This window comes from Tachypleus tridentatus, chromosome 6, assembly GCF_004210375.1.
Source record: "Tachypleus tridentatus isolate NWPU-2018 chromosome 6, ASM421037v1, whole genome shotgun sequence".
In the NCBI taxonomy this organism is placed as follows: domain Eukaryota; kingdom Metazoa; phylum Arthropoda; class Merostomata; order Xiphosura; family Limulidae; genus Tachypleus; species Tachypleus tridentatus.
In genome coordinates this window covers 147,688,765-147,706,153 of record NC_134830.1, presented here as the reverse complement: position 1 = coordinate 147,706,153, position 17,389 = coordinate 147,688,765, and positions in this window count along the sequence as shown.

Genomic DNA, 17,389 nt, shown 5'->3' with positions numbered 1-17,389 from the left:
TATAGTTGGTCTGTTGTTTAAGTGAGGTAGAATAGTTGGTCTTTTATGCAAGTGCTGTAGAACAGAAAAGTTTATAGAAGATTTACAATATTTATAAACACTGTCAAAACAAAAATATAAAAATAGCTTCAGCACTAGTTTATCTCTAAACAGACATAATGCAGAATTTTTCCTTCCCAGAATAATAGCACTTTCTATAATAAGGCAGACTACAAATACATCAATAACAAGTGTCAAGTGTTGAAACAATTTCAGATACGTATAGACACAAAGACTCATTTTTATACATTAAATAAACAAATATAACAGTATGGCGATATCAAAAAGACCTTATAGACTGTTCTTCCATATAACACCATACACATTAACCAACTATATCCTGATTATACTAATCTGGTGAGTGCTGAAACATGAAATAAATTCTGACAATTTTAAAACCAATCGCAAGCCACGTTAATCTGATAACTTAATATATTACAGATGCCAACACTTATAATTCTTATCTATTGGTTGATAATTTACACACTGAAAAGAGCAATCATAATAGTGGTCTGTTGACTTTAAAAATTACACATTGTTAACAAACTGCAACACTTAAATCACTATTATGTTGAATTCATCATTATATTCAAGTAACATTATACTTTATATTGCGAAGAAAGAAAAGACCTCCACGATAAATCACCCTTGTTAACAAATATTGACTAGTGACATCACCTGTACATAAATATCAATTATCTAAAACCATGTATTGCAACTGAACATCAGTCGATGAATTCTATACACGAGAAAGTTCCACGATGGGTTAGAAGTGAGTTTGCAAACGCACTACGCTAACATCCGGGATTCGATTCGCCGTGGTAGAAAGAACGAAGCCCTCCCATTTTGTAGTTCTGCGCTGAGAAAAAAAGTACCAGAGATAAATGTGTGAAAAACGTCGTTGTTGTTGTTGGAATTTCGCACAAAGCTACTCGAGGGTTATCTGTGCTAGCCGTCCCTAATTTAGCAGTGTAAGACTAGAGGGAAGGCAGCTAGTCATCACCACCCACCGCCAACTCTTGGGCTACTCTTTTACCAACGAATAATGGGATTGACCGTCACATTATAACGCCCCCACGGCTGGGAGGGCGAGCATGTTTGGCACGACCCGGGCGCGAACCCGCGACCCTCAGATTACGAAGCGCACGCCTTAACGCGCTAGGCCATGCCAGGCCCTATGAAAAACGTCATCATAGTGAATATCTGTATATAGATCAGTAATATTAACCTTGTCGTATTATATTCGATAAAAATAGTTCTTCTTTCTGAGTTTGTAAATAATCATCTTAAAGTATAGTTTGGTTTATCTTTTAAGATTGGGGTAAAAAAATCAATTAGTAGCCTTGTCCTATCGACCAGGTTTTGAAACTGGACTCTAATTTAATATACGATTTGAAGTAGGCCTCGTTTACGTTTCTCATATTGAGTGTGAACTATTAATAAAACCAATGTATTAAATGCAAGATCTTAAACAATTTTTTTTTGATAAATTAGCGAAATGGAAACACAACTATTAGGTTCAATGTCGTTCTCATACTTTTGGGTTCAGGAAAACGGAAAACGATATCATCAAACCGTTAATGAAGAAACTCGTATAGTTAAAAGAATGCAAGAAGAAATTGAACTCACATCTCTAAACTTTGAGGTTTTTCAACACTTTATACTTTCTCTAATGGATACAGTTCACTGATATCGCCAGCTGTTTTAGTCATGCATGTATACCCAATGGGCACTGGGCGGTAAGCCCCGAAATCCTCCGAGAGACATTTATATTCAGACAGACTAGATAGGCCTCTTTATTCTGCCACACCAAATCATTATAAAATGTAATTTAAAGAAAAACAGGTCATCAAAAAGATACGTTTTATCCAGTGCTATTCCTTGCCATCAATCACGTCAAAGCCAAACATTTGAAATCAATCGTTTTGTGGATTTAGGAAACTACTAGCAGAGGCTAATATACCAACTGATATAGTCCAATTCTTTTCTCATTCGCATGCGAAACTATTCTCCTGATTACGTAAAAACTGCCGCTCACTAGAAACACGTATTAGGGAAAACAGCTCGGTCAGAGAGTGATAAATTAAAATAATAAAATTGGAAGAAAACAAAAACACACCTCTGTTGAATTTGGATAACATATCTGTGTGTTTGAAATTCATAAATCATAAACTGTACTTCATATTTGTTTCAAAATTGAATATTTTTCTTTCCAATCAACTGTTTGAAACATAAGAATCAGCGGGGTTTGTTTTTCTTATCAAGACCTAAATTAAAACCTTTACTAAAATTTAGTGTCAATACAAAATTTTATCAATGTCAAGGTTAATTCACGAGATATTTGTCATAGTCAGAAAATATTAAAAATCATGTCTTGTTGGACATAAAAATTACCTTCTAAATTATTAACAATTTTATTAAAAAATCAACGCCACCTGTAAATTGATAATGTCATTTTCGTCCAAATGAAGAAAAAAATGTTAAAATTATGTTCAAGAACTCAGAATAGACGGAAATCTGTTAGCCTAAAATATTGTTTTATGTGAAAATGCATTTTTCCTTGTATTTCTCAACTCGCTTCTACATATTTGTTTTTAAAAAATCGAAAATATATTTGGTTCTCAATCAGAAATAACCAAAAATGTATTGAATTATCCCTTTTGATTTATCTCCTTCTACCAGTAGCGAAGAAAGCCTACATTCAGAGACGACACGAAAAACCATTTGGCTGTCAACAGTGCTCCAGAAGTAGGATGATAAGTTACCAAGGGAACACCCTCAAGACGCTATACACTGCAAGTAGCTGAACATCATTTTCCACTTGATTATTTTCACCCTTTCTTATAAAGTCCTCTAATTCCAGCCTCTTCCCTTTAAAACGTTTTGAATGCGAGTTTTCTCTATTAACGATATCTCTTGATGTCAGATGGTACAGGATCAATCTATTTGTCAGAAGATTCTTTAAAGAAAACACCCAATCTTCTCTAAAACATTATGTCGAATCACTCACATGTCTTACCAAAGTGTTTAACTTATTTCATCCCACGAAATGGTAAGTCGAGTATTTAGATACTTTTATTTATCTAATTTCGTAAAAATGAATTCATTTCTACCTTGCTTTGTTTATTTAAAACTTTCTTGATATAATATTCCCAATAAAACTTAAAATTAATGTTGAAAATTATATGCATTTTACGCTATAATATTTTCTTACAAAATCAAGACTGTATATTTGAAATTTAATAACTTGAGAACAGCGGTTCACGTAATATATACATTGCTTTAAACTTATTCTTGAGACTGTGCCGTCTGATATTATTTACAACGCTTCCTTATCATATACAAAATTATAAATTATTTTTGTTAGTTCAAAAGTTTCCCTTTTACCGATTGTACTTTTAGATCTAGCTGGTCCAAATGTGGCTTAGTGCTTGAGTGGGGTTTGAGGGGTCATAACTGTTGCCTCAAAATCCTGAAAATAAAATTGGAGCTGTGGGTGCATTATCACAGTAAAGTCAACTCCATCTCTTTGATTAAAGTAAGTCAAGAGTTGGGAGTAAGTGTTGTTGACCACTTGCCTTACCTCTAGTCCATCACTTCAAAATTAACAACGGTTTGCGATCAGTCTGTGTTGACTTGCACTGATATCCAAAATCAATATCTAATTTTTCAGAAAGGATATAGTCAGTGATTCTAACTGAATTAAACTGTTCACCTATGACATATAATAATAATATTTACATTTTCAACATTTCATAAAATCCTTTAGCCTAGTCCTAAGTTCACTTTATCGTTACGTTCAGAAAAAAAAAAAAAAGAAACCATTGTATAATTCATTCCGTAGACGGTTGTTTTTCTTCTTGTGTTCCTAAAACTTGCATCAATTGAAAAAATATGTTAGTAAATTACATTACAGTTACGGAGAAAAGCGTTAGACCTTCGGAGCCAGTTATTTTAACATGATCACATTTACCCGATATAAGACAGTATTTTGAATTTATTTATAAAGGAGGATACGGTCGTTTTTTCAAGACAACCAGAATAAGCATGTTTCATGATCAGTTCCTTGTACAGTTGAATTGCAAGGGCTTGTCTCACCGCCGAAGACAATATTTCAACTTATCGATTTCTGTAGCATTCGCTTTGCCTCAGACTGTTAGCGACTGTAGGTCCTCGAACAATGTCATCTTGAGGTTATAAGTATCGAGATCTCCTTCGTTTCCATTAGATCAGGTGAGGGTTAGGGTTTAGAGATCTGTCAACAACATGCCGTTTTCATTTCTGGGCGCATTAGGCACAAGAGTACCGGACCTATAAATCATGCAGCAAGTCATTTATATGCAGAGGTGCACGAGACTTGAGCAAATTGAAATGAAGGCAGAAAAACAATATATCAAAATGATAAGATTTATATATGTTTGGGTGGAGGACATGTCTACAGAATGAAGAAGACAAAGAAAACTAGAATACATCGGAAGCAATTCAAGTTTTCTTAGAATAATGTTTCGCTGTAACTTAAAGAAAGCATAACGCATGCAGCCTAATATAGATTTGTAAATATTATATAAAAAATAGTTGTTGTTTGTTTGTTTGTTTTTTGAAGGCAGCTAGTCATTACGACCCACCGCCAACTCTTGGGCTACTCTTTTACCAACGAATAGTGGGATTGACCGTCACATTATAACGCCCCACGGCTGGGAGGGCGAGCATATTTGGCGCGACGGGGATGCGAAACCGCGACCCTCAAATTACGAGTCGCACGCCTTAATACGCTTGGCCATGCCAGGCCCCAAAAAATAGTAATTTTGATATTTTGTTTCCAGTGTACAATGGAAGTCATTAAACCAAAACTGTATTAAACTTTCAGAAATGAGAATAATGTAATATGATAATGAAAACATTTAGTTTCTACAAACACTATATGTTTGTTGATCTTTCCATAAAGTAACATTATTTATATTTTGAGCATTCAAAGATATAAGCCAAGAGAAATACAACAGATACATGTTAGGATATAGCAAACGTTGTTCTCTAAAATACAAACATGAGTGGCATATGGGGTAATTTCAGTATTGATATTTATTTATAGATAAAAGCCACATACAATATTCGTTATGTTGTTATTCCTATATAAACAACTATACTGGTAAATTATAGCTGTTCGGATCTCTCATATACAAATAAACTAAATGTACAAACAAATTAGACAAACTCGAGTCTAGTTTACAGGAAATGAACTAAATATATCGTCAAAACACAAATATTTGAATATTTAATGAGCAATACATTAAATTAAATAAATTTAGTGTTCTAGAAACATTTTTGGATACGTTTAAATGTGTGTGAACTTTCAAAGTTTAGTTATAAAAATTATTAAACTGATTTATTACTACGTTATTAGACATATAATTAATACTAGACTGAATAATTTTCTACCATGTGAATCTTAAACATAAGTATTAGCTTCCTCCACCACACACGGTGTCCTCATCTTCCAGACAATGGCTTCTGTTTTTATTATAAATAGCTTCAATATTTCTTATATTATATTTAGGTTTAATGTTTGCTGCTTTATGTGACGCTTTATTAACGTACTCAAATATTTCTTTTCTGTTACTGTTCATACTTGTAAAAATCATCGATGATAATGACATCTTCAGTTGCTGCATGCAAACGTGTCAAAGTATACGAACGGTGACCTGAACCCTATGAATACAATACTGTACTAATTAATTTGAGGTAACGTATGCAATAGATATACACCACTACAATCCTTTTAAACATTCGGTGACTAATCAAATTGTACTAGATTTTGATGGAACTAGCTTTAACTATTTTTGTTATGTTAAGAAAGTGTAAACAAGTTTCTGGGTAAAACAAAATTCACGTTGAGTTACTTTCCAACCTTCCCATATCCAAAGTTTCTTAAATAACTCGCTCTATTATTGACACAAAGTTTTTGCAGATGAGAACTGATATAGCTTGAAGTTACAGTTCTATCCATATCCAAAGGTTTGTGGATAGCACAATCCACACAATTTAGCTAATTATTATCCACACAATTTAGCTAATGAGAACTGATACAGCTTAAAGCTACAGTTCTATCCATATCCAAAGGTTTTTGGATAGCACAATCTATTATCCACACAATTTAGTCTATGGTACAGATATCAGATAATTTTAGCATGGGATTTTCTATCTAATTTGATAAAATATGTTTAGAATAACAATATTCGGGTAAATCTCCACAATGATTAAATCGTATCTAAACAGTATTATTTCGGAGACATTTTTTAGGATTACAATAAATATTAATATTGTTTGCGATCATCTGCTATTTCACTAGTTCTTAACTATTTCATATTATTAACCGGCCAGTATCTAAACACTATATCTAAATTAATTGTTTGTTGTTTTAGCAATACTTTTATAATGCATGTCATTTTAATATAGGTTGAATATGAAAACTTATTTCTTACTTTAATTACTTTGTTCTCAAACATCAGGTATCTGAAAAATATGGTCCAAGTGTGGCCCAGAAATTAATATGCCTTGACTGTGAATCCAAGTATTATTGTTCACGACACTTTGCTGCATAAAAGCTATCCGTATTTTAAGGCAGTTTTTATGTCGTTCAAATCCCATAATTCAATCAGTTAAGAGTAGCCTAATGACTGGTTACTGTTTCCTTCCCACTAGCCTGTTATTTTTAATCAAGAGAGGGCTATGTACAGGAAAGCCTCGTGGAGCATCGCCCAGAATTCTGATTTCAAAACGACGCTTAGTTAACTGCATATATATATTTTTTTTACATACTTAACACAGGATTTCCCTGCATTTGGTTATTTTTACTTAAGTAAGCCTTAGTGGCTCAGTTGTACAGCTGAAGGCTTATGACACTAAAAATCGAGTTTACACATCCTTGATGGGCACAGCACAGATAGCTGTGAACTTTGTGTTTAACAACAACTAAACCAAATACTTCAGTAATGAGGTTCGGCATGAACAAGTGGTCACTGCGCTCGGCTTGTAATATGAGAGTCGCGGGTTCAAATCCCAGTCACTCCAAACATATTCGCCATTTCAGCCGTCAATACCATTATTCGTTGGTAAGAGAGTAACCCAATAGTTAGCGGTAGGTAGTGATGACATGTGCCTTCTCTCTAGTGTTACACTGCTAAAGTAGGGACGACTAGTGCAGTTAGCCCTCATGAAGCTTTGCGCGAAATTCAAGAACAAACACGTGGCAGTGTGTCTTCAGTAATGTAAAGCCACATGAATGTACAACCAGACAGACCACGGTACAGGTAGGATATAAGATCATTAGATCTACTTCTATTCAAGTAGCGTGAACAGTTATTCATTTTCGTAAGACTTATAAAACATGTGAAAAATTAATAATAAAAAACTAAAACAGGCATATTTGTAGCAATTGTTTCCTTGTGATATCTTCACAAATTTACATATGGAATACCTTTCTAGTAGCTTCTAATTTCTAATGATGTGCTAATCGCGAAGGAGATACAGTAAATAGGACCCTCCGCCAAGTCTTGGACTACTCTACTCGAATAGGAGAATTTAACTACCACTTTCATAATATATCCGCTGCACAAAGTATAGAGCACGATTTATAATAACGGGACGCAAGCCTTGAACCCTCAAACAACTAACTCCCATCCTGCCCATTTGTGATCAAGAGAAAATTCTCATTGGTATTATTGATGTAACACTGTAACAATAATGCTAATTTTAATAACTTGATTTTACTTATTTACTTTTGCTTTTCCAGCTGTTCAAACCGGAGTTGTGGTGAACTTACAAAACTAGATCTCACAAATGCACCTTTACTTTCATTTAACCAAATATATTTTTGATGGATTATAACGTACTTAACATGTTTGCAAAATTTTTTTAAATATTTATATAAATACAAATAAACTTAATTCATATTTGTTCGTAACTTTCTATATATATAAATCTTACTTCTATAGACTTCATGATAAAACGAGCTTTATGGTTTGATGTTTCTAATTAACGTAGTTGTTATTTTTTCATTGCTAACCACAAATTACACAACAGTTATATATGATATGCCCACCGACAATATCAAAACTTCGGTTTTAGCGTTATAACCTAATTAACTTTAAAGCATACATAACGAATATTAATAAACATTTTTTAATCATTGCAACAATTGTTAAAGTCAATTTTGCGAAATAAATATGATTCTTGGGTTTTTCAGCGAAAAACTTAAAATACAGCACTGGCTAACTCATCTGGTTTTGTTTTCTTATGTAGCGATGCTTTCATTTAAATATTAAAATATAACTAATTTTCTTAGTCTTAATTATTATACTCTAATTACGGAGATTGATTTGCATTGTTGGATATATAAATAGAATAAAGATATCCTGAGTTGTATGAACATCGAGATATTATTGGAATTACGGCCGAAAATATACTGTTACAGCAAGGTCGAATTTTAGCTTTCATTCACGTTGGTAGTTTGCTTTGATCAGCGGTAATAAGAATTTCAATTGACTGGAAAGAAAGTTACTCGTCAACAGCACACTCGCTATCAACTCTTTGGTTACTCTGGTCAGTTTGAATAACGGGATTTAATAATAGTAATGTTGAACACTCACTGTCTCAAAGTGTGAAACGCATTTTTTGGCAGTGTGTCTTGAACTATCTCAGTGGGTGAAAAATCTTAGTTTTATAAGCAAATAGTGCGGAGTGCGTTTTTGCGGCAACAAGTAGTAAAGTCTCAGTTCATTAAAAACAAAATTACAGTTTTAGAGAAAAAAATGCATTCAACCACAGATATATTCTTATCATTATCCAAGTTGATAGGTCTACTTTGTGTATGTTATAAAGATCAATCGGGAAAATAAATATAATGGTGCGTCTGTTTATTATTGTTTAGTTGGGTAGCTATATGAAGAAAAAACGAACATTGTTTACTTAGATAACTTTATCAAAAAAGAAATGAACATTGTTTACTTGGGTAGCTGTAACAAGAAAAACTAACATTGTTTAGTTGGGTAACTATACTGAAACGAAACGAACATTGTTTAGTTGGGTAACTATATTGAAACGAAACGAACATTGTTTCGTTAAGTAACTATAATAAAACGAAACGAACATTGTTTGGTTGGGTAATTCTACCAAAAAAGAAACAAACATTGAATATTGTTTGGTTGTGTAGCTGTATCGAGAAGAAACTAATATTGTTTAATTAGGTAATTATATCGAAAAGAAACAAATATTGTTTAGTTGGGTAACTATACCGTAAAAAAACGAACACTGTCTAGCTGAGTAACTACACTGAGAAGAAACGAACGTTGTTTAGTTGGGCAACTATAATGAAACGAAACGAACATTCTTTAGTTGGGTAACTATACTGAGAAGAAACGAACATTATTTAGTTGGGTAACTATACTGAGAAGAAACGAACATTATTTAGTTGGGTTATTGCACCGAGAAGAAACGAGCACTGTAGTAAATCTAATAAAAAGTAGATAAAAACCAGACATAAATCAAAACTACATCAGTAAATTATCACAAAAAAAGAAAGAGGACCAGAGCCAGCATACTTAGTAAAGTGACCATCCATCGGGTGTGCGTGATACGGAAGAAAATATGTGAGTGTACCACATTACAAAAACGTTTCGAACGCTGCAGAAATAGGTGTGATCAAGTGTGCGTGAAATGACTGTATAAGAAAGAAATCACAGGAACTGGTATTATCCAGTTGAATATAATTTTCGTTTGTAATTCGTCTAGAACTATAGTACTCAAACATTTGCTCATGTGATTTAAACACTTGGCACAGAGACACCCTTAGAAACCAAATGTAGCAGTCTCTGTCTCACACAACCAGCGACAACTTCCGAAAGAAGTCTTTGTTGAAAACTTTCGTGAAAAGCTCACAAGGACAATAGTCGCCCCTAATTCTGAAAGACGCTAGTTTGTCAACATGACCTTCACTATACCTTACTAATCAGTTCTGACTAAATGGTGGGATATAACCGTTACCCCTTATCGCACCAACCAGTCCTAAAAATCGGAGTGTAGGTTTGAAGTAACGAAACGGGAAAATACGAGTCCATTGGTTCACAGTCTGAGTATGGTTACACATGGCCCATCTTCTCCCTCTTCATATCAGAATATGGGACTAGCTGTCACTTTTATACCATGTCACAGTAAAAAAATATGGAACTTGTTCGAACCCTGGTACCATCGATTTTCAAACTAATATACTAATCACTTGGCCATACTCCAGACAGCTTCCGAAATAAAAGCAACGACTTATTCCTTGTTCATAACTGAATGGTTTTTACTTTTATTATAAACATGCCAGAAAAAATAATAAAAATACTGTCGACTTATAATGTTACTCTTAGAAGTATTTTAGTTTTGTTTTGAATTTCGCGCAAAGCCACACGTTCCTAATTTAGCAGTGTAAGAGTAGAGAGAAGACAGCTAGGCATCACCACCCACCGCCAACTCTTGGGCTACTCTTTTACTAACAAATAATGGGATTGGCCGTAACATTATAACGCTTCCGTGACTGAAAGGGCAAGCATGTTTGGTGTGACGGGGATTCAAATCCGCAACCTTCAAATTACGAGTCTAGTACCTTAACAACCTAGTTATGCGAGGCCCTTTAGTTTTGTAATCCACATGTTATGTTCCTAATTAGTCTTAACAAAGATATATAATTGTAATCAGTCATAACAAAAAATAGAAAAGTATTAAGTTTACAACCAGTCGTAACGACAAATAAATTGCATTAACTTTACAATCATTCAATAAAAAAAAATAACTCCATCAAGTTTCTGATAATGCGTAACAATAACAACAATTGTATTAAGTTTTAAAACATGCGTAAAAATGATTATTGTGGATAGGCTATGGTCAATCCAGTTTCCATGGTAACAGCGCGGAACCCAACTTGTCAATAATGTTTTCGTTTTTTATTCAGATAGGTTTAAAGAAATCAGCACAAAAACTGATAATTTCTACATTAAACTTTTCAGAACGTTAAAGTCGAAGCTAATGATTTTCGGGTTACGGTCCCATACTTATAAATGAAACGAAGACATTTGTTGTTGTTTTTAAGTAGAAAACCCAATATCTCTTGAAACTGAAAATACGAGAAAATTTTATTACACATTATTTCAAAACAATTAAGAATCCAGTAAATTTTTTAAATATATATATTTTTAAAGTCTTTTTCTTTACGCAACCCAATCATTAGTGTTATTATAATATACAGTACATAATATCTACCGTTTATTATTTTATTTACTTCTCCGGGTTATTAGATTTTGATATGTCATCTTAAAAAAAAAAGTCAGTGTGCCTTAAACATAAATTAAGAATGCTTCCTTAGGCAAACATAGGAGATTAATTAATACTAGTTATTCATAAGCATTGATTGTTTCAGTTAAGGTTTTAATTAGATAAGTTCTTATAAATATAATCATTCTATTCAAGTCCTCAAAGCACTTCAGGAATCTTAAGCTATATCCAGTAGACTGCGACGCTCACATTCAAATGTAATTCAAATGAACTGGAGAAAAAGGTACATATAAAGAAAACACATACTTAATTATATCAAAAGGTAAATTGAAAACATAATAAACTTGTATCTGAATTTTCAATATCCTCTAAGTGAGTATAAATCTACAAACAAATCACATACGATATATTTAAATATTCTATTACCCGAATCTCTTTTTTCGTAGAACTATTGGTTGAAATGTGTTGTCAATTTCATAAGTCTTCCTAATGAATACATGTTATTTAATGTTCCCTTCTAGTCTAAACTTTTTAAAATCGTATTATTTCAGCACGTGAGAGACAACAATTTATACTGTATTTTAAAAACAAATATTATGATATAAATAATATAAATTAATTATAATATATAATTATAAATAATATAAAGTCTTCAGTGGGCAGTAAAATGAGGCTGACATTCATATTAAATGTTACTGAGTCCTGCACAATGTTTTACATCTGCTGGAGATAAAATACTGGTCTTACTTAATGATTACATTTACACACATAAAGCTCTTAGGATTCCACCCGCATAGAGATCTATGGCAATAAAGACACGAAAAATGTACGTGTCATGTAGCTAGCTTAGCAATTTAAGTTTGTCACTAAACTCGATATTCATCTCAAACCAAAGTAAATAAAGTAGTTCAACTTATTGTATAAGCATTAATAAGATATAGTTTCCACTGTCAGTCTTCGTTGTCACCTTAAAGTCATAACTTAGTTAAATGTAAAATTAGTTCATTATATTTATGATATTCCACTTGTTAGTTTTTTCATTACCGTTAGCATATATATGAAAGACAATGTATAACTTCTTTTTAAGCGTTGAAAAGTGTAATATTAACACGTGTGTTTAAAAACTTTCTTACCATGAAGACAAGGTTTACCGAAGTTTACCAATTCTAAGTTTGATATAAGTAATGAATCATTAGAATAACTGTCACAGGAAGCGTTGTTATCCATAAGCATGGCAAACAAAGGTTTAAGTAGTGACAATTCGTTAAGTAGTTATTTTAGAGCAAGGTCACATTCGATATCTGCTGTGCCCATCGTGGGTGATATTTCAAGCACTATGAAACATTCTGGATTTTAGTTGTTTCTGTTCCAAGTAAAAACACTTACAGAGAGAGTGGTTAAGTTAATTTGCTCTCTTAAAAGTAAGTAACAGCGAGACAAGAATAAACCTAATTTACGTTTATAAGAATCCAGAGTAAGGAGACAACTAAACTCGTGAGCTCGCTCAAATGGAATACCTGGTGGAAAACGACTGAATTAATTTACTAGTCAAAATAAAGCCCGGAGAAAAATAAAATAAAACACTAATCTTATTCAAAGACAACCTCTTCATGAAAAGATTTTAAACTAATTTAAACTTAAGCGAGAATCTTGGAAAAGGCATTACGAAGGATACCTGTTGTCATATAAGAAAACAGCAATATAATAAGCCAAAAGAGATTATCTCGAAGATAAACACCACAAAGTACTTCAAGCATGTTTTTATGGGTTGCTTTTTTAAGCTATTACAACTACTAAATCTAGTCCTAACTTTACTTTCCCAGAGAGGACTTACAAACACTAAAGCTGCAGTACCAAACTGTAAACGAAACGTCTTTGTGATAACTGACAAAGATCATTTAGTTCAACCTCTTCCTTTATCTTGTCCACAATTTAGTTCTGTCTGATACATAAGAAAAAGACAATGATGGCACGATAACGTCAAACAACATGAAACACTGGAAATACAACCGCCATATTTCAAAGTAGATATTTACTGGTAATAAAAGTTATACTAATTTTAACCATGATTATTTACTATTTTAAAACCTCGACATTTTATATCCTTGTTTAGAAATGATAAGTAATTGTAAAGTGTTTGACGTTTATCAATTAAATGACAAAATATGTGAATAAACTAATTATGTAACATGTTGAGATGTTAGATCTAAAATTAAAACTATTTCGGACCTAAATGGAAAATCGAATTATCACATAATTGATAAACTAACAACTTCTAACTGTTTATTGAATCAGTTACTGTTACTTGTACCGTGAGATAAATATTTTACACAACAAATGGCACAATTATATATAAGTTACTCATCTCTCGCTTTAGCAAACAATTAGTTTCCTCAGTCAGCTAGACAATGAAGAAAATGTAGTAACTAAGGTGTCATAAGCAAGATGTAATAACTAAAATGTGGTAACTAAGATGTAATAATTAAGGTTTTTCACATATAACTTATTACTAGGACACGTTACTAACATTCAAGTTATCATGTCAGAATAACAAACAAATCAGGTTCTGACTTACAAACGCTCAAATGCGGGGTTCTATTTTCCATTGTGGACAGCTTATTGTGGCTTTGCGTTGAAACAACCAAACCGAAACAGCTGCTATGTTACAAAACCACGCAGACGACGACTTCGTTAATTTAAGAAATCGATGTCTCATTTTGATACTATTGATGTCACCAGTTGAACTTAGAAGTAGAGATCTTAACTTAGAACGAAAATGTGGAAACACTCTCCAAAACATTTAAATTAGTTTCCTCCATAAGCAAAACGGCATCTTTTGCCCACTATTGTACACGAAATAATGATATCAAGATCAAAACATTTGTTAAAAAGAAAAACGGTGTTTAATAAACACACAGTGCACAGTGTGTTTAATAAACACACAACGACGACTTCATTAATTTAAGAGATCGATGTCTCATTTTGATACTATTGATGTCACCAGTTGAACTTAGAAGTAGAGATCTTAACTTAGAACGAAAATGTGGAAACACACTCTCCAAAACATTTAAATTAGTTTCCTCCCATAAGCAAAACGGCATCTTTTGCCCACTATTGTACACGAAATAATGATATCAAGATCAAAACATTTGTTAAAAGAAAAACCGGTGTTTAATAAACACACAGTGCACAGTGTGTTTAATAAACACACAACGACGACTTCATTAATTTAAGAGATCGATGTCTCATTTTGATACTATTGATGTCACCAGTTGAACTTAGAAGTAGAGATCTTAACTTAGAACGAAAATGTGGAAACACACTCTCCAAAACATTTAAATTAGTTTCCTCCCATAAGCAAAACGCCATCTTTTGCCCACTATTGTACACGAAATAATGATATCAAGATCAAAACATTTGTTAAAAGAAAAACAGGTGTTTAATAAACACACAGTGCATATATATATATATATAAATTTACAATGAGCTTGCCCTCAATTTAAAAATACAAGAAAATTTACTCAATAGTGTATTACAGCGTTTCCCAACTTATGTCATCTGTGCCTCTTCTTTAATAAATATGGTTTCTTGAGCGCCCTCTTCTATTTTTGTTTTTAGTAAGTGCGTGTTTTCTTAGACCAAAGCTACATCAGGCTATCTGCTGAGCCCACCGAGAGGAATCGAACTCCTGATTTTAGCGTTATAAATCCGGGGACATACTGCTGTACTAGCGAGGGGCTTTAGTAAGTGAAAGAGTGGATTAAGTAGCGGGACATGACACACGGGTGTACGTTGAAATACTGTAATGTACGGGACATGACACATGGGTGTACGTTGAAATACTGTAATGTTATAGTAATTACTTATTAATATCGTTAACAAAATAATATATTAAAACACTCTTATTTTGTGTTGCTGCACTAGTGACTTCCCTGACCGCTCGCGCCATTCCCAGGAGATCAGTTGTATTACATGAAGATTCAGGGTTATACACTCCACATTTCGACGTCTCATTGCGTCACTATTACTTTTTATTATTAGATGTTATTAAAATCCGTGTTATTGGAATAATAATAATTTCGTTATTCATTTTCGAATACATCAACTTCTGAGTCAGTGTAACTCTAGATAGCTTTCAGCTAATACATAATTTAGGTCTCTAATAATATATGAATTTAGTCTAGAAGTATAATTCAATTTATATCCTTATGATAAATCACTTGGAGAGACTATAAAGCTACATATTTGTACTCCAGGTAATGAACTATTTTCTTAAATACTAAGTTAATTATTTTAGGAGGGGTGGAAACAGTTGTATTTTTGTAATCACATTATTCACTATATTGTTTCTGAAAGAGTTGGAGCATGGTGGAGTTAACTATTTGTTAAAATAAAGGGTTTGTGTCATACAAAACTAAAACTCTTAAGACTAAATTCTTAGAAAATATCCTATGAAAGAGTGTAACTCGTCTGATTAAAGTAAGAAGCTAAATAAAACAGATTCACACCAAGTTAAAAAGAAAGTTTCGCATGCAACTACATAGAAATTACATACAATTGAGCAGAGACGTAGCCAAGGGAGGTCTCGAACCCTCTGAAAAATCTAGGCATATTATTTTTCAGCTTTTATATATATAAACTCGTTTTGTATCATTTGATAAAAATAAATAACTTTTCTATAAACTTCGTTACATTCGATTTGTTTTAATGATCGTTTTATTATTGATATAAAAATTTATATCAATTTCAGATTTTCATATATTGGCTTCCCCTTAAAACTTTCTTTTCCTCCCCTGAGTAGAAATCCTAACTGTACCACTATAGATGAGGCAATTGTCTCGGAGGTCATCTCTTAAAGATCCACTTGCCAGATGAGAATCTAAAACTTACCTGGTATAGAACTACAACTCGTAAAAGGTGCGACAGTCGTTTACATCCTCTACAAATCAACAATTACAATACCATACAGCACCACCACACACACACGTCTGCCCAAAAATTCAATGGAACAATCGAAAACGTGGTTTCAAAGTTTTATGGTATAATTTAGTGTAATCTTTTACTTAGTGACATTAAAAGAGTAGGCGCGAAAGGTGAAACAATTGTGGTCCCAGGGTCTTCTTAAATCTACGTACGTCACCGCAGTTGTTTGTTTGTTTTTGAATTTCGTGCAAAGTTACTTGAGGGCTATCTGCGCTATTCGTCCCTAATTTGGCAGCGTAAGACTAGAGGGAAGGCAGCTAGTCATCACCACCCACCGCCAACTTTTGGGTTACTCTTTTCCCAACGAATAGTGGGATTGACCGTCACATTATAACGCCCCCACGGCTGAAAGGGCGAGTATGTTTGGTGCGACCTGATTCGAGCCCGTAATCCTCAGATTACGAGTCGCACGCCTTAAAACGCTTGGCCATGCCGGCTCACAAGTATAATTAAAACTACTGTGATTCAAACTAATAGTTGTCAGAAATTTTTAAAAATACTTTTTTTTTCATTCCCATCTGCTGAAGACAATAATCTGTTAGTAAAAGGGTAGAATAAAATACCTTGAATATGTCTGGAAGACCCAATACTGGATGAAAGTGTTTTTTTTTCCAGATCACAGAAATAAAAGTAGTATATAAACAAAATCTTACATATATTACTAATTAAAAATCTTCACACTGTATACATTATTTTTACTTCTTAAGTCTAATATATGTTCAGCCCATGATTCTCAACCCATGACCGGATCTGTGAACTCCAAGAGGACCGCAATGGTAAAATGTGAGTTTCCTCACTATAGTTAAAAAGAGTGATCGAGAAAAACAACACGATATTTAGTCGATTAAATGAAAGTGAAGTTTTATATCAAAATAATATTATAACACAATTATATCAAATCTCAATTCTTCAAGATCTGTATTTACAGATAGATTTTTTGTTAAAGGGAAGGTCGCGAGACTTCCCATTCGTGAAGATATTAATGAGAAGAAAATAGATTGAAAAGCACTTTGTACGACACAAACGTTATTTGTAAAAATAATTCATTATAGAATTTGTA